Below are 17,879 nucleotides of genomic sequence, written 5' to 3' on the forward strand. Positions count from 1 at the left end.
AGTACTCCACCAACATGGCCAGTGGCGATGATGCCGTCATCAGCGTTACAATACCACTTCTATGTCTCCTTGAGAAAACACTTAGGGCGATGATGGAAGAGGAGGTGGCCCAGGAGGAGGAGGAAGAGGGGTCATTTTTAGCACTTTCAGGCCAGTCTCTTCGAAGTGACTCAGAGGGAGGTTTTTTGCAACAGCAGAGGCCAGGTACAAATGTGGCCAGCCAGGGCCCACTACTGGAGGATGAGGAGGACGAGGATAAGGAGGAGGATGAGGATGAAGCATGGTCACAGCGGGGTGGCACCCAACGCAGCTCGGGACCATCACTGGTGCGTGACTGGGGGGAAAGGCAGGACGATGACGATACGCCTCCCACAGAGGACAGCTTGGCAGCCTGGGCAGCCTGGCATACATGAGCGACTACATGCTGCAGTGCCTGCGCAACGACAGCAGAGTTACCCACATTTTAACGTGTGCGGACTACTGGGTTGCCACCCTGCTGGATCCACGGTACAAAGACAATGTGCCCACCTTACTTCCTGCACTGGAGCGTGATAGGAAGATGCGCGAGTACAAGCGCACGTTGGTAGACGCGCTACTGAGAGCATTCCCAAATGTCACAGGGGAACAAGTGGAAGCCCAAGGCCAAGCCAGAGGAGGAGCAAGAGGTCGCCAAGGCAGCTGTGTCACGGCCAGCTCCTCTGAGGGCAGGGTTAGCATGGCAGAGATGTGGAAAAGTTTTGTCAACACGCCACAGCTAATTGCACCACCACCTGATACGCAATGTGTTAGCAGGAGGCAACATTTCACTAACATGGTGGAACAGTACGTGTGCACGTACTGACTGATGGTTCGGCCCCATTCAACTTCTGGGTCTCTAAATTGTCCACATGGCCAGAGCTAGCCTTTTATGCCTTGGAGGTGCTGGCCTGCCCGGCGGCCAGCGTTTTGTCTGAACGTGTATTCAGCACGGCAGGGGGCGTCATTACAGACAAACGCAGCCGCCTGTCTACAGCCAATGTGGACAAGCTGACGTTCATAAAAATGAACCAGGCTTGGATCCCACAGGACCTGTCCATCCCTTGTGCAGATTAGACATTAACTACCTCCCCTTAACCATATATTATTGTACTCCAGGGCACTTCCTCATTCAATCCTATTTTTATTTTCATTTTACCATTATATTGCGAGGCTACCCAAAGTTGAATGAACCTCTCCTCTGTCTGGGTGCCGGGGCCTAAATATATGCCAATGGACTGTTCCAATGTTGGGTGACGTGAAGCCTGATTCTCTGCTATGACATGCAGACTAATTCTCTGCTGACATGAAGCCAGATTCTCTGTTACGGGACCTCTCTCCTCTGCCTGGGTGCTGGGCCTAAATATATGACAATGGACTGTTGCAGTGGTGGCTGACGTGAAGCCTGATTCTCTGCTATGACATGCAGACTGATTCTCTGCTGACATGAAGCCAGATTCTCTGTTACGGGACCTCTCTCCTCTGCCTGGGTGCTGGGCCTAAATATATGACAATGGACTGTTGCAGTGGTGGCTGACATGAAGCCTGATTCTCTGCTATGACATGCAGACTGATTCTCTGCTGACATGAAGCCAGATTCTCTGTTACGGGACCTCTCTCCTCTGCCTGGGTGCCTGGGCCTAAATATATGCCAATGGACTGTTCCTGTCACGGCTGTTTAAGGGTAACAAGAGCATACACAGTAAAAAGAGCTACTGACCGGACCCAAACTAGGGAAGAGAAAGGGTGACCCCTGTCAGACCCTCAACACTCTCCCTATGCTGCTAAAGCACATGCCCGGATCCATGTGGTGGAACGAGGCATGCCCGCGTGCCTAAGACTGATGAGCCCTGTAACCCCTACAATAGTGGAAGGGGCACGGCCACCAATGCCCTGCTCAGAATATGGAGGGAACCGTGGCCACCTCAGATCCAGTCAGAAAATCACCAGGTACACAACAATGTCTGCACACTTAGCTGATGGAGCTGCAGCCGCAGAGAAGACGGATCCAAGGGCCGCTGGCAATATCCGGAGTGCTTGCAGCAACAGAACACAGGTCCAGAGAACTAATAGCTTAACAAGTGAAGATACTCAAGGCAGAGCTACAACTGAAAAGAGAAATATAATCCACGCCCTGCAATAGGAGGAGGGGTGATTTAAAGGCAGGGAAATCAAACGCAGGAGGAACAGCTGGGAGTAAAGACCTCATCACAGGGGCGGAGAAACAGAACAGTGAGAACACCTCCAAACTCTAAGTGACATCATCACAGGGGTGGAGACACAGAGCTGTGAGAACGTCTCTAAGCTCTGGTAGTGACAGTACCCCCCCCTCTACGGGTGGACTCCGGACACCCAGGACCCACCTTCCCAGGATGAGCCCTATGAAATGCCCTGATAAGGCGAGTGGCTTTAATGTCCGACATTGGAACCCACATCCTCTCCTCAGGACCATAACCCTTCCAATGAACGAGGTACTGAAGAGAACCGCGGACAATGCGAGAGTCCACAATTCTGGAAACCTCAAACTCCAGATTGCCATCAACCAAAATCGGAGGAGGAGGCAAAGAGGAGGGTACCGTGGGCTGGACATATGGTTTTAGGAGAGATCTGTGAAATACATTATGTATCTTCCAAACCCGTGGAAGATCAAGGCGGAAGGCAACAGGATTGATGACTGACAAAATTTTATAAGGCCCAATAAACTTGGGACCCAATTTCCAGGAGGGAACCTTCAGTTTAATATTTCTTGTAGACAACCACACCAGATCACCCACATTCAGGTCCGGACCAGGCACACGTCTCTTATCAGCCACACGCTTATACTTCTCACTCATCTTTCTGAGATTACTCTGAATCTTTTGCCAAATGGTAGACAAAGACGAGGAAAATCTCTCCTCCTCAGGTAAACCAGAAAGAGCCCCTCCCGAGAATGTCCCAAACTGCGGATGGAACCCATATGCACCAAAAAATGGTGACTTATCAGAAGATTCCTGACGACGGTTGTTCAAAGCAAACTCAGCAAGAGGGAGAAATGAACACCAATCCTCCTGGTTCTCCGCCACAAAACAGCGCAAATATGTCTCCAGATTCTGATTGAGGCGCTCAGTCTGACCATTCGACTGCGGGTGAAAAGCAGAAGAGAAGGACAGCCGAACCCCCAGGCGAGAACAGAAAGCCTTCCAGAACCTGGACACAAACTGCGTGCCTCTATCGGAAACAATATCAGAGGGAATGCCGTGCAATTTAACAATATGGTCGACAAAAGCTTGCGCCAACGTTTTAGCATTGGGTAAACCAGGGAAAGGAACGAAATGAGCCATCTTGCTAAAACGGTCCACGACCACCAGGATCACCGACTTCCCCGAGGAACGAGGAAGATCCGTGATAAAGTCCATGGACAGGTGTGTCCAAGGACGGGAAGGTATGGGTAACGGGAGAAGGGAACCTGAAGGTCGTGAACGAGGGACCTTAGCGCGAGCGCACGTCTCACAAGCCGCCACAAAACCCTCCACAGACTTACGAAGAGCCGGCCACCAAAATCTCCGAGCAATGACATCTACCGTGGCTCTACTCCCGGGGTGACCAGCAAGAACCGTATCATGATGTTCCTTAAAGAGTTTGTGACGTAGCTCAGGAGGCACGAACAACTTCCCGGAGGGACAACGGGCAGGTGCCTCAGACTGGGCAGCCTGGACCTCGGCCTCCAAATCGGAATATAGAGCAGAAACAACTACCCCCTCCGCCAAAATGGGACCCGGGTCCTCGGAGTTTCCTCCTCCCGGAAAACAGCGAGAGAGAGCATCAGCCTTCACATTCTTGATCCCAGGGCGGAAAGTAACAACAAAATTGAATCTGGAGAAGAACAGAGACCATCTGGCCTGTCTCGGATTCATACGCCTGGCCGACTCCAAGTACGCCAGATTCTTATGGTCGGTAAAAACGGTGATAGGGTGCCTGGCCCCCTCCAACCAATGGCGCCATTCCTCGAAAGCCAACTTGATGGCCAACAACTCCCTATCTCCCACATCATAGTTTCTCTCTGCCGGGGAGAGTTTTCTAGAGAAAAAGGCACAAGGTCGCCATTTGGCAGGAGATGGGCCCTGGGACAAAACTGCACCCACACCCACCTCGGAAGCATCCACCTCAACAATAAAAGGTAAGGAAACATCGGGATGCACCAAGATGGGAGCAGACGCAAAACTCTCTTTAATCTTAGAAAAGGCTGCAAGCGCCTCCTCCGACCAAGAGGAAAAATCCGTCCCCTTTTTTGTCATGTCAGTAAGGGGTTTGACAATAGAGGAATAATTCAAAATGAACTTTCTGTAGTAGTTAGCAAAACCCAGAAAGCGCATCAATGCCTTCTGATTTTCAGGAAGCTCCCACTCCAGCACGGCACGGACCTTCTCCGGATCCATGCGAAAACCAGAAGCAGAGAGGAGAAAACCCAGAAATTGAATCTCCGATACCATAAAAAGACATTTCTCCAGCTTGGCATACAGTTTATTTTCCCGCAGTATCTGCAGGACCTGAAAAAGATGATCCTGATGGGTCTGAACATCAGGGGAAAAAATCTAAATATCATCAAGATACACCAATACAAATTTCCCCATTAAATGATAGAAAATACTATTAACAAAATGCTGAAAGACGGCCGGAGCATTCATCAGGCCGAAAGGCATAACGAGATTCTCGAAATGCCCGTTAGGGGTATTAAAGGCCGTTTTCCATTCATCCGCCTCTCTGACCCTGACCAGGTTGTACGCGCCTATCAGATCCAATTTGGAAAACACCTTGGCCCCAACAATTTGGTTGAAGAGGTCCGGGATCAGAGGAAGGGGATAGGGATCGCGAATCGTGATACGGTTCAGCTCCCTAAAATCTAAGCAAGGTCTCAGAGAGCCATCTTTTTTTTTAACAAAAAAAAAAACCCGCGGCAACAGGTGACTTTGAGGGACGAATATGCCCCTTCTCGAGACTCTCGGAGATATAGGTTCGCATTGCGAGTCTTTCCGGTTGTGAGAGATTGTAGGGGCGTGCTTTTGGCAGCTTGGCGCCGGGAATGAGGTTAATGGGACAGTCAAACTCCCAGTGAGGAGGTAGCTCCTGAACACCGCTCTCGGAAAACACATCCGAGAAATCAGAGAGAAATGATGGCACAGTTTTAGTAGACACCTCTGCAAAAGTCGCTGTGAGACAATTCTCTCTACAAAAGTCACTCCACTCATTTGTTTGCCTTCCTTGCCAATCAATAGTGGGGTTATGTCTAGTGAGCCAGGGTAGCCCCAAAACTAGAGGAGAAGGCAATCCGTTAAGGACAAAACAAGATATCTCCTCCACATGAGTGTCACCTACAGCTAGCCGGATATTGTGAACAATGCCTTTCAGAGATCTCTGCGAGAGTGGGGCAGAGTCAATAGCAAAAACAGGTATATCCTTTTCTAATGTACAAACCTGAAAACCATGCAAGGCTACAAATTGAGTGTCAATAAGATTGACGGCCGCTCCACTATCGACAAAAATCTCACAAGGAATGACTTTGCTCTCTAGCGCCACCCTGACAGACAGGAGAAAACGGGAACTGCAGGTCAGAGGAATAGCATCAATTCCCACATCAACTTTGCCCAAAGTAGCAGATGAAGCAGAACTTGATGATCTACCTCTTGAGGTTTTTCTCTTATTATCACTCTTAGTACAGTTCAGGAATCTCCTAGACGGACAAACATTTGCCAAATGACCTATGCCCCCACAACAAAAACACACCATATTCTGAGGACTAAATCCTCTTTTATCAGGGGCAAGTCGGCCTAGCTGCATGGGCTCCTCCTCAGAGGGGAGCGAGACAGGATGAGACCCCTGCATACTGAATGAGTCCGCACCATTGCCCCTAGACTGACAATGGCTGGACGGAGAGGTCTTGTTTCTTTCCCTTAGACGCCTGTCAAGGCGTACCGCCAATGACATGGCAGACTCTAAGGACGTTGGTCTCTCATGGAAAGCAAAGGCATCTTTCAAATCCTCTGAGAGACCATGACAGAACTGACTTCAGAGTGCAGCATCATTCCAGCCTGAATCAGCTGCCCATCTCCGAAATTCAGAACAATAAAGCTCCGCAGACAGTTTGTTCTGGCATAAAACACGTAAGTTCGATTCTGCCAGAGCAACACGATCCGGGTCATCATATATCTGCCCCAGGGCCACAAAAAATCTTTCCACGGATCGAAGGGAAGGATCCCCTGATGGCAGCGAAAAAGCCCAAGTCTGAGCATTACCCCTGAGCAGGGAGATGACAATCCTCACCCTCTGTTCCTCATTACCAGAGGAGTGGGGACACAAACAAAAATGGAGTTTACATGCCTCTCTGAAGCGAACAAAATTCTCACTGCCCCCGGAGAACGTTTCCGGAAGTGAGACCTTTGGCTCGCAACAGACTCCATGAGTCGGAGCAGAGCCCAATGCTTGTAGCTGAGTCACAGATTGACGGAGATCCGCTACTTCCAAAGAAAGACCCTGCATGCGGTCAACCAAGCCAGAAAGCGGATCCATGTCAACAAGGACGGTTTTGGTGGATTATAATGTCACGGCTGTTTAAGAGTAACAAGAGCATACACAGTAAAAAGAGCTACTGACCGGACCCAAACTAGGGAAGAGAAAGGGTGACCCCTGTCAGACCCTCAACACTCTCCCTATGCTGCTAAAGCACATGCCCGGATCCATGTGGTGGAACGAGGCATGCCCGCGTGCCTAAGACTGATGAGCCCTGTAACCCCTACAATAGTGGAAGGGGCACGGCCACCGATGCCCTGCTCAGAATATGGAGGGAACCGTGGCCACCTCAGATCCAGTCAGAAAATCACCAGGTACACAACAATGTCTGCACACTTAGCTGATGGAGTTGCAGCCGCAGAGAAGACGGATCCAAGGGCCGCTGGCAATATCCGGAGTGCTTGCAGCAACAGAACACAGGTCCAGAGAACTAATAGCTTAACAAGTGAAGATACTCAAGGCAGAGCTACAACTGAAAAGAGAAATATAATCCACGCCCTGCAATAGGAGGAGGGGTGATTTAAAGGCAGGGAAATCAAACGCAGGAGGAACAGCTGGGAGTAAAGACCTCATCACAGGGGCGGAGAAACAGAACAGTGAGAACACCTCCAAACTCTAAGTGACATCATCACAGGGGTGGAGACACAGAGCTGTGAGAACGTCTCAAAGCTCTGGTAGTGACAGTTCCAATGTTGGGTGACGTGTAGCCTGATTCTCTGCTATGACATGCAGACTGATTCTCTGCTGACATGAAGCCAGATTCTCTGTTACGGGACCTCTCTCCTCTGCCTGGGTGCCTGGGCCTAAATATATGCCAATGGACTGTTCCAATGTTGGGTGACGTGAAGCCTGATTCTCTGCTATGACATGCAGACTGATTCTCTGCTGACATGAAGCCAGATTCTCTGTTACGGGACCTCTCTCCTCTGCCTGGGTGCTGGGCCTAAATATAAGACAATGGACTGTTACAGTGGTGGCTGACGTGAAGCCTGATTCTCTGCTATGACATGCAGACTGATTCTCTGCTGACATGAAGCCAGATTCTCTGTTACGGGACCTGTCTCCTCTGGCTGGGTGCCTGGGCCTAAATATATGACAATGGACTGTTACAGTGGTGGCTGACGTGAAGCCTGATTCTCTGCTATGACATGCAGACTGATTCTCTGCTGACATGAAGCCAGATTCTCTGTTACGGGACCTCTCTCCTCTGCCTGGGTGCCTGGGCCTAAATATATGCCAATGGACTGTTGCAGTGGTGGCTGACGTGAAGCCTGATTCTCTGCTATGGGACCTCTCTCCAATTGATATTGGTTAATTTGTATTTATTTTATTGTTATTTTTATTCATTTCCCTATCCACATTTGTTTGCAAGTTTTTTACCTACATGTTGCTGCCTTTTGCAGCCTTCTAGCTCTTTCCTGGGCTGTTTTACAGCCTTTTTAGTGCCGAAAAGTTCGGGTCCCCATTGACTTCAATGGGGTTCGGGTTCAGGACGAAGTTCGGATCGGGTTCGGATCCCGAACCCGAACATTTCCGGGAAGTTCGGCCGAACTTCTCGAACCCGAACATCCAGGTGTCCGCTCAACTCTACCCACAGATATTTTTGCCCATTTATCTTTAGCAATGAGCTCCAAATCTTTCAGGTTGGAGGGTCTTCTTGCCATCACCCTGCTTTTTAGCTCCCTCCACAGATTCTCAATTGGATTCAAGTCTGGACTCTGCCTGGACCACTCCAAAACGTTAATATGGTTGTCTGTTAACCATTTCTTCACCACTTTTGTTGTGTGTTTTGGGTCATTGTCATGCTGAAATGTCCACTGGTGCCCAAGGCCAAGTTTCTCTGCAGACTGCCTGATATTGTCGTTGAGAATCCTCATGTATTGCTCTTTTTTTATTGTGCCGTTTACTGTGATACGGTTCCCTGGTCCATTGGCTGAAAAACACCCCCAAAGCATTAGGTTCCCAGCACCATGTTTGACAGTGGGGATGGTGTTATTTGGATTGAAGGCTTCTCCTTTTTTACGCCAAATGAAGGAAACATCATTGTGACCAAACAATTAAATTTTTGTTTCATCTGACCATAACACAGAAGACCAGAAGTCTTCTTCTTTGTCCAGATCAGCTTTTACAAAGGCCAAGCGACCTTTTGTATGCCTTGTCTGCATCCGTGGAACTCAGCTCAATGCCTTGAGACATTGCCACCAGCAGAGTCTAGATTCACCAGGATGGCCTTGGTGGTGATCCTTGGATTCTTTTTCACCTCTCTAACTATCCTCCTAGCCAGCACAGGTGTCACTTTTGGCTTCCAACCACAGTGCGGAACATCTTGTATTTTTTGCTCAAATGTAAATAAAAGTTGAGAATTGTTTCTTTTTCCACAATAATGCCTCTTGTAAATTGTCTTATTATCTTTTGCGAGACACCTATGTTATTTCCCGTCAAAAAATTACTTGCTGGTTGAATAAAACTAACTTTAAAGGGGTTCTGCACTTTCATTTAACTGATGATCTATCCTCTGGATAGATCATCAGCTTCTGATCGGCCGGGGTCCGGCACCCGGGACCCCCGCCGATCAGCTGTTTGAGAAGGTAGCGGCGCTCCAGCAGCGCCGCGGCCTTCTCACTGTTTACCGCCGGGCCGCGCGCCCACTGACGTCACGACTTGTATCAACTAGAGTGGGTGTGGCTAAGCTCCATTCAAGTGAATCTTGAGGAACTAGCTAGTATTGTCAGTTGCATATCATTTTGGTGCATTTTCTGCAGTGATTTGTGTATGTATATATTTTTTCATCTGCACAATGTATCATTTTGTGTAAGATGTCCTTGTGGTGCATGCGGTCCGCCCCTGCATCCTCCATAGTATGCATTTTTTGCTGGGGATTGCCGTTATCTGTGGACCGCATGCGGAGGAATTGCTCCCCCGGTTATAGACGCGCTACAGTGTCTGGGTTTGGAGCATTTCCACCCGTTTAGGCCACTTTTTTCAGTGAGTTTTTGTCTTTATGTGTATGGAATGTGCCACTTTATTTTGTTGGTAACATTCTTTTGCACCTGGTAGCTTCTGTGTCACATGGTCTGTTGTGGGTGCGACTCACAGCTTTATTTTACCTCACATTCCATGGGTGATACCACTATAAAGGCATGTGAGAGCCTGGCTGTGAGTCAATTTCTAGCTTTGTTCAGACCCTGTTCACACACCACGGGCAGTGTAGTGGAAGGACCCCATGCGTGCTGAGACACCGTGACGTGATGCATGAGGGACTCCGATATGTTCCTGACTGGAAGATATTGCCAAAGTTCTCAACTTTTAACAGCGGCTTGAGGAACAAGCTAGTATTGTCAGTTGCATATCATTTTGGTGCATTTTTTGCAGTGATTTGTGAAGCTAGGTGATATACCTGGACTTGGGGGATACTATCCCAACAAAATATGAAAGGATAAAACCTTCACCCCGATGTTAGGCAGATTAAATCAAAGTTGTTCATTCAGGCCCAATGGGTGTACAGTATGCATCCTGTATATCCACTAGGTCTCTTCATAAGTATCTTCTTGTCCCAGTCGCCCCTCTGTATGGGTTCCTCAACTTCTTCAAGGGTAAAAAAAATCGAATAACCTTGGGGTTGTTGTTATGACATTCTTTCACATGTCTGGCTAGTGGTTTATCTCTTTTATTTGTAATGTCACCCACAAGTTCCAGAATCCTAGTGCTAAATTCCCGAATAGTTTCCCAATGTTTAGGATTCCGCATATACACATACATACATAAACACATACATGCATACATAATGTAGATCACTCCTTTTGTGCGGCAGTTGGTAAAAGTTCTCCTCTTAAAGGACTGTCCAGTTCTTGGGTGTATAAACACCCTGCCTGTGTCGCTAAACCTACAGGCCTTGCAGCCGCAACAGCAAAAGGTGCCTCTAGTTCATTTATCCAACCAAGTATCACCCTTTATGGGGGCTACAAAGTGGCTCTTTACTAACCTGTCACGCAATTTCCTCCCTGTCCTAAGTGTGATGGCAGGTTGTTCTGGTAGCTAGGTCTGGATCAGTTTTGAGTAAAATCCAATATTTTGTGATTAGTTTACGCACAATTTAAGGCCTGTGTACTGTATGTTCCAATAATACATAATTTACCATCTGACTTTGTTTCCCTGGCCCTGGATAATGTTTCTTGAATGTGAGGATGATAATTTCTTTGACTCATGGTCAACCGAAATATCATTAGAGCAGTTTCGCCAGACCAAACTATTACTAGCGTTTTCTTTCCGAAACAGCGTGGTCTGTATGCTATTGTCTGCCACCCTGAATATGCATACATCCAGAAAAGCCAAGGACTTTTTTTTCCTATTTTGAAGGTAAACTTTAAACCTACATCATTTGTGTTCAGATGATTAGAGGGGCAGTTCCACTACTAGGCAGGGACAGATAGGGACACTTTAGGTAATTTTCTTTTTATTCTTGTGGGTCCCTTTTTTTAGTTTGACTAAAGGTTACGTTTTATAGGGAAGTGTTTAGTTTTTTTTTGCTGTGAAGGTATACTTCTATATTATTTCTCCAAGATACTATGACCAACTGATGATTGACTGTTCAGAAAAACTGTGGACAGTCCTTTAAGAGGAGTGGCCTAGGTGCGATGATGGTGCCACACACTGAGAAGGAGATATCAGGTTTAGGTAGGTTAGTAGATGGACAGAGCACAAAAAGTTCAGTTTTTGAAAGATTCCGTTTCAGATAGAAGGAGGACATGATGTTAGAGACAGTGGACAGACACTTGTGTTTTGTAATACAGCAGGGGTGATGTGGGGAGATGAAGTGTATAGTTGTGTGTCATCAGCATAGAGATAGTACTGGAAACCAAATCTGCTAATAGACTGTCCAATTGTGGCTGTGGAGAGGGAGAAGACGGAAGGGCCTAGGACTAAACCCTGAGAAAACTAAAAAGCAAGAGGGAGAGTAGAAGAAGTGGAGCCAGTGAATGATACACTGAAAGAGTGATCAGAGAGATATGAAGAAAACCAGGAGAGAGCAGTGTCCTTTAGGCCGATAGATTGGAGCATCGTGAGTAGCATAGAGTGGTCTACAGTGTCAAAAGTTGCAGGGAGATCTAGAAGAATGAGCAGAGAGTAGTCACCGTTGCATTTTGCTGTCAGGAGGTCATTTTTCATTTTGGTGAGGGCAGTTTCTGTAGAATGTAGGATGTAGAAACCAGATTGTAATGGATCAAGGAAAGAGTGAGCAGAAAAATAGTGGATGAGGTGAGAGTAGACCAGACACTCCAAGAGTTTAGAGATGAAGGGAAGAGAGAGAGGTTGAAGATTTTTGTTGGGTGAGTTGACAGCCGGAGAGAGAGACTGGTGTAGGTGTGAGGGAATGGGGTCAGAAGTGCATGTGGTAGGACAAGAAGAAGAGAGGAGCCTTGAGACTTCTTCTTCCGTGACTGGGTCAAATGTGAACAGTAAGCCAGATGAGATGGGGGGGGGGGGGATGAAATCAATGACAGTGGCTGGGAGATGACTTCCATTTTCTCTGTGAAGTAGGCGACCAGATCTTCAGCACAAAGGTCTGTGATAGGCACCTGGACTGAGGAGGGAGTGAAAAGTGTCACAGAGTTTTTTTGGTTGTTGGACAGTGAGGAGATTAGGGTGGTGAAGTAGGTTTGTTTGGCAAGGTGGACGTCAGAGTTATAGGTTCTTTGCATAAATTTGTAATGGAGGAAATTTTCCAGTGTATGTTTTTCTCCATAGGTGTTCAGCACTCCTGGAGCAACATTAGAGAAAGCACGTTTGCAGTGTAAGCCAGGGATGCTTTTGTCTCTGTTTATAGGTGTTTCAGAATGTGTCATTATAGTGATTTACAGCCAGATCAGGACAGGAGAGGGAAGAGATTGGGGAAATGATGAGTGTAAAGTGTCTGTAAGCGTATAAGGGTCAATGGCCTGTAGATTTCTGGAAGTGTAATGTTGTGCATTTTCATACGTATACAATATTATCTAATGACATTATGATCGAAATGTATGCTCATCTCATTGCCTTTAAGAATAAAATCAGCCTGAACCAAAGTTCTATTATGTGGCTGAGGAAGCCAAGATGAGTTCATGGCATGAGTTCATGGCAAGTTCAATTTATAAAAAAATAATTGTGAACATAAACGGACATTGTGTTTAAAAGTTATTGCTAAAGATATGGGACCATCTGTAAGGAGTAAGTCAACTCCCTAAGACATATATGTCTGGAGGGAACAAGGTTACTTGATAAGGTTTCATATCCTTGAGGCACACCTGCTGTATGAGGTTAAATTTTTATATTCATAATTATATTATATATATCTCAGCATGGTATATTTAGATTACAACATATGTTAATCAATAATTCATATAATATATTATCTATGTGTAACAATGTATCGATTTATATATATGTCATACCATGTATTTACCATTTAGAAGATATTTTAGAAGGTATATAAACAAGTAAGTTTATGTTAATTGGATTTCTGGGAAGAGTAAATGCCATTTCAAAACAATAGTCATTCATGGATGTAGATAAGTGAAATGTACAAGTTCCGATGCCATACATCAAAGCCGCTATATAAAATTTTCATCAAGTCAACCTATATTTTAAAAAGATAGGAGAAGACAGTCAACTCCAACAAGTCCAGGATATAGGTAATTAAAAGTGTCAGGAAAAGACCTTCCTCAATGATTTATTAAGAATCGGTCAACGAGGTCCTGTGAACGTATTATTAGATATTTAATTTTAATGCTAAAAAGTTGTGATGTTCATTTATAATACCGCAGTGCCATCTGGAGGCAGATGGACAATATCATATTATTCCATTATTTGTTCTTTACCATATTAGGAGTTGATATGACATCATGGTGTTATTAGCATGCAAGTACACCCACCTTACCTGATTGGGAATCCCTAATCTAAAGGGGGTGATTCTTAGATAAGGGGGGGAATAATTACTTGTGTGCGGGGTAGCAAAGAGAACTAGAGAGAGGAAAAAAGATCCATATATCCATTGATCCATTCATTCAATCAAAAAGAAAAACTTTATCAGAAGAAACTTGGATTATTCTTTTTGGATTACTAGGAAAGTCCTTCAGAACTGGTCCTATCTGAACTCTGTCTACCTTTGACCCGGTAACGTATATTTAGTTTACTACTCATGATATTAATAATATATTTCTCTCGGTATATAGCCAAGAGTTCTCATACTGTGGGAATATATAGTCTTAGGTGCCTCCATAATGCTGATTATTCTCTTAGCAAAGATGCATATTGTTAATGGAAGATCTGACATTATTTGAAAAGAGGACTAAATCCTTGGAAAGTTATTTTCCTTAGTCTGATTGCCGAGCTGAATATTTTATCATATTAATATCATATATTTCGATTGGTCATAGGAAAACAGAGTCAAGGGATAACAGTTATTTTCCTGTAAATCCGTGTTTTATTGTTATAGCCTGTTTAATAACAGAAGATCCTAAGTTTCTCTTGGTATATGAGTCCGTTTGTTAAAAGTATGACACTGGTCGTCATAAATCATTAAATCATACTGTGCTGATCAGATAGGGGTGTGTCAACACCACCGTGTGGTACATTTTGGGTGTTACTTTGTAACTTCATCATTTGTTTTGCAGTTGCATTGTTTTATATTCTTGGTTTTTATAATAAACGATTATATATTTTTGCACATACAATTGTTCCTTTGTTTCACTGCTTGCACAAATCAAATTAAGATCTGGGGGTAACTTTGGATTCTCCCCTTACCTCCACCTGCCGTTTTCAACTGAAGAACATCTCTTATATTTGCGTCTTCCTCGCCCCTGAGTCAACTAAAATACTAGCGCATGCTCTCATCATCTCCCGACTGGACTACTGCAACATCCTCCTGTGTGGCCTCCCATAAAGCGCTCTCACTCCCCTCCAATCTATTCTCAACTCCACTGCCCGGTTAATCTACCTCTCCCCTCGTTTCTCCTCTGCCTCGCCCCTCTGCCAATCCCTTCACTGGCTCCCCATTGCCCAGCAAATTCAGTTTAAAATACTTACAACTACATATAAAGCCGTCCACAACCTGTCCCCTCCCTACATCTCTGACCTGCTTTCTCGATACATCCCCACACGTAATCTTAGATCCTTACAGGACCTCCTCCTCTGTTCTCCTCTCATGTGTTCTTCACACAATGGACTACAACATTTTTCATGTGCCTCTCCCCTACTCTGGAGTCACTACCCCAACACATTGGGCTCTTCCCCAACATCCCCAACAATGAATTTGTGAGAGAGCTTATTGTGCTGCACCATGGGTCAAGATGGGATAAGATAATACAGGACGGTGAATAAAGCACAAGCAGGATTCTACTCAGATCCTGCTTGTGGAGAATATCAGTGGAGCCACAGGAAACGGAAGCCAAGGAACACAAGCACCATCTCAGGTCACTACCTCTACTACCTCCTCACCCTTTTTTTAAGAGTAGACCCTGTTACCAACAGGCTACTCATTAAGGGAGAGGAAATAAGGCAACAAACTGAGTCAGACATGCCTTAGATTATTGATCTCTCTCTGGGTCAAAAATCTGAACCTATTTGCTAGTAAATTGAGATGGAAGATTATTACATCCAGTAAAAAGAGGAAGTGCTGGGAACTGGGTCTAGAATTTACAGATTTGGGTTGCTTTGAGGATTTAGCAGAATTAGAAAACGAAGGTAATAAAAATCCCTGTATGGGCCCATTTACACATCTAAAGAATGAGTACACTTTTACCACCGAAGGGAGGTGATAATAATATTGATATTTTTCTCAAATCAGTAGTGGATGAACTTGAAGGGATTCAGGAAACCTCCAGAAATCAGACTAAATGGAGGCCTTAGGCTACATGCACATGATAATGTCTGTGTGATGGCTGTTTAAGTAACGGCCATCACACAGCCATTTTTAGCACCAATAAAAGTCTATGGGGCTATTTACATGGCTGTTTTTTTTTAATGGCCAGTGAATAGCGGCCATCAAAAAATAGGACATGTCCTATTTTTTGGTTGTTTTCATGCTGGGAGCTTACACCAACTGCCACACAAAAGGAGTGTGAAAACTATTTTGGAATTCCGTACTAGGTTTCTAGAACGTGTGGTTGACATTACAAATAAAAGAGATAAACCGCTAGCCATACATGTGAAAGAATGTAATAACAACAACCCCGAGGTTATTAGATGTTTTGCCCTTGAAGTAGTTGACGAATCCCTACAGAGGGGCAACTGGGACAAGAAGATACTTATGAAAGAGACCCATGTATACTGTACATCCATTGGGCCTGAATGAAAAAATTAATTATTTGTATTTCATTTAATCTGTCTAACATAGATAGGTGAAGGTTTTATCTTTTGCTATTTTGTTGGGATAGTACCCTCCAATTCCAGGTTTATCCCCTGGCTTCGCCTGTGGACTTCCTATAAACTAAAGGCCGGCTTGCATTCCCCTCCCCCTTACGTATGTCAGAAAAGCGATTATAGGTGATCTGTAGAATGTGGATATACAAGTATGTGCCCTAACTACCTTATACAGGGGTGTGCTGTTATAGATTTGTCTGCCCGTGTACCGACTTCTGACAGCTTTCTGGATTTGGCTCTTTGCTTTCTAACCTGACCTCTGCCTGATTTCCATACTAACTTTTCACTGCTTGGCCTGACTATTCATCAAATTGCTCACACTTTGCCAGCCCTGACTTCAGTCTGTCCCAGACTATGGTTTTGGCTGATCCCTCGGTGCTCCACACTGGTGTTTCTTGAACCTTGTGGGTCAGCAGTCAAGAACAGAGAGTACTGGCAGCTTGGTTGCTCTCCTGCAGCATAATCAAGATCCCTGGATAGGAGTTAAAGGTTGAATACCAGGGGGCCACCTTGATAATACCTTTGGGAGTAGCCCCAAGTCAAATCTGTTTTAGTGACACAGTGGGTCCACACTTGCTGCATAACAGTGTTATATTTTGTTTATCTGTTCGATTACATCACCTTTATTAGAGATGAACAAATTTCATGTTATGAAATTCGTTCACGCTTCGTATGGTGGTAAAAGCAGAATTGCGTTATGAATTCCGTTACCACGGACCATAACGCAATTCTATGACAGAATGCCTTTAGAGGCATTCCGTTATTTATTCCATCGTAATAGAAGTCTATGGCCTGTATAACTGATCCATCCTGTTTCCGTTATGCAGGAGAGGACTCCTCTGCATAACGGAAACGGGACGGATCAGTTTTGCAGCCCATAGACTTCTATTATAACGGAATGCCTCTAAAGGCATTCTGTCAGAGAATTGCGTTATGGTCCGTGGTAACGGAATCCATAACGCAATTCTGTTTTTATCAGCAAACAAAGCGTGAGCGAATTTCAAATTATGAAATTGGCTCATCTCTAACCTTTATCTATGTAGGCAGTTTGAAAGTCAGTGAATGATTTTGTATTCAGTTTGATAAAAGTGGCCTATTGTATCAGAAAGATTGTATTCTTCCTGGAGCAGCAAATAGTTATTGTGGAATTATGAAATTCGCTCATCTCTAACCTTTATCTATGTAGACAGTTTGAAAGTCAGCGAATGATTTAGTATTCAGTTTGATAAAAGTGGCCTATTTTATCAGAAAGATTGTATTCTTCCTGGAACAGCAAATAATATTGTGGAAGGCTATGTGCAAAGCAGATCGATTACGTAACACAATAGACCTTTGCCAACAAGTGCCCAGGAACAAAACCACCAGCTAAATGTTGTATTCAGGGTCTGGTTTGGAAATGGCATCAAACTGGCTCCATCAATCAGGACGGCTGAAGTTGTGCATGAAATTACGCAGCGGATTGCAAGTAACCCCCAAAAATCTACTCAAAGACTGTCAAATGATATATCAGAGAGTGCTGAAACCTCTGGACCTGAAACCGCACCCAATAACGTGTGTGCAGGAACTGAAAGACTCTGACAAAGCTAAATGCATAAATTACTGGACTTGGTTTCTGACTATGATTGCTGACAGACATTTGGACCCATTGCTGTACTTCATGATGGACGAAGCTTGGTTTCATTTATCAGGTCACGTAAATTCCCAGAATACGAGGTACTTGTCCTCTGAAAATCCCCATTTGACTCACGAATAGTGTGCCCAATTTCCTTCAAATCAACTGTGAATAACTCAGTTTACCTGGACATCTTTGAACAGTTTTACAACCAACTAACACCAGAAGAAAAAATGCCCTGCTTTTTCCAACAAGATGGGGCAACAAGTCACACCTCACGGAGCTCATTGGTACGGGTTCATGAACTGTTTACAGA

General features: G+C 45.1%; 1 protein-coding gene across 4 annotated transcripts in view; it reads right to left on the reverse strand.

Moving 5' to 3' along the window:
• Positions 1-17,879, reverse strand: part of DDX60 (DExD/H-box helicase 60) — a 646,547-nt gene that overhangs the window by 376,060 nt on the left and 252,608 nt on the right. The window lies entirely within an intron of this gene.

The sequence above is a fragment of the Bufo gargarizans genome, chromosome 1 (genome assembly GCF_014858855.1).
Source record: "Bufo gargarizans isolate SCDJY-AF-19 chromosome 1, ASM1485885v1, whole genome shotgun sequence".
Taxonomy (NCBI): domain Eukaryota; kingdom Metazoa; phylum Chordata; class Amphibia; order Anura; family Bufonidae; genus Bufo; species Bufo gargarizans.